The sequence below is a fragment of the Trachemys scripta genome, chromosome 5 (assembly GCF_013100865.1).
Source record: "Trachemys scripta elegans isolate TJP31775 chromosome 5, CAS_Tse_1.0, whole genome shotgun sequence".
In the NCBI taxonomy this organism is placed as follows: domain Eukaryota; kingdom Metazoa; phylum Chordata; order Testudines; family Emydidae; genus Trachemys; species Trachemys scripta.
Window position 1 is genome coordinate 126,354,156 of NC_048302.1, and position 4,596 is coordinate 126,358,751.

General features: G+C 40.1%; 1 long non-coding RNA gene across 1 annotated transcript; it reads left to right on the plus strand.

Moving 5' to 3' along the window:
• The first annotated feature begins 965 nt into the window (after positions 1 to 965).
• On the plus strand, positions 966 to 2,319 carry LOC117878127. The gene is made up of 2 exons (XR_004645899.1): positions 966 to 1,218; positions 2,232 to 2,319. It is a non-coding gene; the product is annotated as an uncharacterized LOC117878127 (long non-coding RNA).
• Positions 2,320 to 4,596: the final 2,277 nt, after the last annotated feature.

Below are 4,596 nucleotides of genomic sequence, written 5' to 3' on the forward strand. Positions count from 1 at the left end.
AGATGTTGAGGGGATTGGGGGGGAAGCAGAGTCCTGGGGAGAGAAGGGTGATCTTGAAGGGTTTGAGGGGGGTGAGCAGGAGTCCCAGGTGGAGAAGGGGAGATCCGGGTCCAGGAAGAGGGTGGGGGGGTGTCACCTATGCATAGACCTGTGCATCAAGTGATGCTGTGGCGGACTCCTCCCAATCTGCCAGCAGTGAGAACCAACGGACTAGAGCAGGGAGTCAGGCCCAGCCCCGTGGGACAGGAGCTGCTGCTGCAGGGTGAGCATGGGGTGGGCTCAGTCTCCCCAAGGAACATTTTCACCAGCTGCTTATGCTAAGAGAAGACCACCCCACCAGTTACGGCCTGCTACTTTAATTGGGTCCAGCTTGAAGGATCCTACTACTATAGGTTTGGGGAGCCCTTGTTAACGTTTGGGTGTCCATATGTACCCTGTGCGTGTTGTTTTCTATAAACTGCAAATTTATTTTGTTGGAGGTTGCAAAATGGGTAAAGCCTTTCTGTCTGGTAAAATCTGTATTTTACCTATAATCTATATATTACATCCATGGCATACACACCAAGAAGTTAGATAGCAACATCAAGTACTCTTGCTGGAAGGCTGCATTGTAACACAACTTCATTTCTTCCAATTCTGAACAATAACACACAAGAACCCCAAAACAGAGAGAGAAAAAGCAGGCTGCTCCCTAAGGCAGCAAGGCACAATTCACCCCACCTTGCTTTTAGCTGGCTCTTTCCAGCTGGACTCCCACACTTTGGTACAGAGCCCCAACACCTGCAAACAGTGATAGCTTCCAGTTCCCACAGGCCTCAATACACATCACTGTATATGCATCAACTTTGGCAGGAAGCCTGCCGTCTCGTTTCCCCTTTGGTTTGTGAAGTGTTAATCCTCTCAGAGTTTGTGTAAAGAGAAGGGGGAAGGGAAGGAAGGTTACTCTGCAAAACCTGTGTACCTTGCTGACAGCTCGGGGGCCAAAACTGTCTCTCTGACTCATTGTCAGTAGGCAAAAAGTATCACAAAGGCTAGAGACAGCTTTTACTCTCAGGTCTTGTGACAACATTGAGGAAGAGAGACAGACAACCAGCTCTTTCTGAAGTGACAGCTTGGGAGCATTTTAACATCTGGTATTTGCAGGTCTTCTTTTTAGGTTAACCATCAGCCACTATGTATTTTCATTGTGTGTGTCTGTGTGCGGGTTGCATGATATAGGTATGTATATAGAGCTGTATTTTGCTAACTGACCCAAATAAGTTAGTGCAAAATATTTACCGCTAAAGCACTTAAGATATGGTGAACCTTAAGGAAAACAGCTTGGTTTTGATTATTGTAAAGCGCCGCTGTAGCTTTGCCTAATGTTTCAAGGTGGTTTACATTTTATTTAGTAAATAAAAAGGTGACCATTTTCATACATATATATTCCATTATTTAAAGGCACAGTAAAATATAGTACCTGTCTATACTCCTGTGTACCTTAAATTCTGAAAGAGTTACAGGTTTAATTTACCAAAAAGGCATAATCTGTGGTAAGAATAATCAAAAACGTGCTCAACTCCTTTACATAGACTAGTTTGACCAAGAGAGAACAACTAATGTTTTAGTTAACTTTACTCAAAGGTTAGATAATTTGTAGCTTTGATAGCAATTTAGCAGATAATAAAAAGATGGTTTTGTATATTTCTAACACAGATTTCTTTTAAGCTAGGCTGTGTGTTTTCTATAAAATATTGCTAAAAAAAGGATGACTGTGTTTGTGTACTTTGGGGTTTAGCTATGCAGACACTGGATTCATACAGGATAATCTATATAGCCTTTGTATGTGAGATAGCCTGATTTTCTCTGAAATTGTTATTAATCCCTGGGTACAGGCAGTGCCGTGGGTGTCTGGAAGTGTTCCTCTACATGTGTATGTTGTTTCTATTTATGTGTATCTGTACGGATTGCATTTGGCGTTCAGATGTGTCCTCTGTGTGTGAATATTTTTCTAAAATACTGAAATATTACTGTGTTGGAGGGAAGCTGAAGTTGGTAAAGCCTGTCTGTTACGTAAAATCTGTATACACGTTAACTTTTGCACAGAGCCCTGCACTGTTCCCCATTATTGTGAAGCATTAAGCCTCTCAGAGAGGGAGAGAAGGAAGGTGACCATGATGGAGTAGTGAGTCCTTGCAGGTCTGGCTTCAGAGAGTAATTTGTACCTTTCCTTTGTGTTTTATACAAACTAGGTTCCTGTGTTATGAAGAGGGCTGGAGCCTTTAAAACAACATTGCTGCCCTGAAGGTCAGACAGAAACCACCGTTTTCCTCAAGGAACTTTTCTTAGGAGTTTGGATGGCTTAACATCTGCTGCTTGCAGTTCTATTGTTAATTTGTTAGGCAGCACAACCAAGATTATTTTTTCTAATATTTTCAATGTGTGTCTGCGGGTGACATATCTGTAAATATACAAGTTAGTTTTGTAAGTAGGCTTAAAGAAGTGTAGCTATAAAATAGCATCTATAAACTGGTTCTGATGGGTGTGTGCTGTGGATGAGGTGTTGCGGGGTTGTTTATGTTATATGCGTTGCTGCTGAAAGAAATATAAAAGAAACTTAAATATATGTCGGGGTGTTTGCCTCTGTGTGTGTGTTCATGGGTTTATAAGTAAGTTAGACTGCACTATGTGAAAATGTGGACATTTTACCCAATTCCATCTCCCTTGAGAATAAATACATTTTTTTCTCAATCTTTGTCCTGCTTGCATGACTTTCAGTTTTAGTAATGTAAGTTTTAGGAACATTACAAGTGCTTTTTCCATTCACTATTACAAATATACCAAAAAGGCATATGTTTATGAGCTTGCACATATTTTCTGTATGGCTTTAAAATCAGATATGGCTTCTGTGCGGATGTTAGAAAATACATGGAAGAGCTATTTGAGGGGCCATGTCCCCCAGTACCTGCGGCCAGGGTGTAGGCACACATCCTGTTGTGTTGATGGTAAATAAAGAGAGATGCAGTTTGGAATGTTTGTGACTGAGCCCAGTTTGCATCTTGTCACTTTGGTTGCAAAAATAAAAAAAGTCATCCATGGAAATGGGATTGAATAATGAATGTGAATAAGAGAAATAAGAAAAATTGAGCAATTTACTGCCTGTATTAGATTAACAGTTGAGCTATGGGTGGGGGATGGGGGTTGGGGAGGGGAAATGTGTGCCAAATGGGATGAATTGATTTTTTAAGCACTTTACAAAAACAATATAAATATCTGTTGCAAATATAACTTATAATGTCTCTGCTCTGCTGTATTTCCTTGCCTTTTACACTTACATCCTCTCTTTTAATACCTAAGGAAATTACATGTGCTATCAGCAATTGTTTGTTTTTAAATAAAAAGTCTAATATTAGTTTTCTAACAAAAATGTTTAATAAAAATATATAACTCAGATTATTATGTGATATCACTATAAATACCTGGGTCTTTTCTCTCCAGGTAGTCACATGGGAAAATGCAGTGCGGTATTTTAGTTCATATATAGATTTATGAATGTCCATTTTTCCTTAACAGGTCTCTTTGCACATTTTTTAAACACCACTCTCTTAACATTCTATCTCAGGGGTCGGCAACCTTTCAGAAGTGGTGGGCCGAGTCTTCATTTATTCATTCTGATTTAAGGTTTCGCGTGCCAGTCATACATTTTAACGAGTCTATAATATATAACTAAACTATTGTTGTATGTAAAGTAAATAAGGTTTTTAAAATGTTTAAGAAGCTTCATTTAAAATTAAATTAAAATGAGGAGCCGCCCCAGACTGGTGGCCAGGACCCGGGCAGTGTGAGTGCCACTGAAAATCAGCTCGAGTGCTGCCTTCGGCACATATGCCATAGGTTGCCTATCCCTGTTCTATCTAATCTTTTTTCATACTTTTAGCTGTGTTTCTTTATCACTTCTAAGGGTGGTGCTACTTACTAGTCGTTGGTTTAAGAATTCTGGGCTATACATCCAAACCCATTAACTTCCCTCCCTAGATAAGGGGGACCTTGCTTTTAAAGATCAGCTGGTGGAAGGGGGTATGTCAGGCTGAAGAAGGGAAAGGGTTTAGGACACAACATCACATCCAACACAATGTCATGCGCAGCATGGCATGAGGTCTGGTGATGTCGTCACTCTTAGCCATCAGTCTTATTTTGATATTTACTATATGTATAGTACTCCTAGCAGAGTCCCATGACAGCTGTTGTTCCATTAGACTATGTGAGCAAGTACCCTTTTCCTGTTCATACTGGAAACATGGCGCCTCGGACTTTCAATGTGCTTGTTCTTGAGGTTGCTACTTTGAGCTGGGTATGAGAAAAGAAACTGAAAATATCTGGGCACAAGGCTATTTTCATCAAACGTCCTGTGTGTGTGCGGTTTCCTTATTTGTGTGTTTTCCAGGAAGAGTCTATGAGAAAGAAGGTGAAACTTGCTGCCAAAGTCTGCCTTGCTTTAGCAGATGTTTGCAATATTCAAAGAAAATGTGCTGCATTGATAAAAAGAAATGGTGATATGTGTAATCAGTACTCAAATATTCATAATTTCTATTAAAATACATACATGTGTGTCTCCAA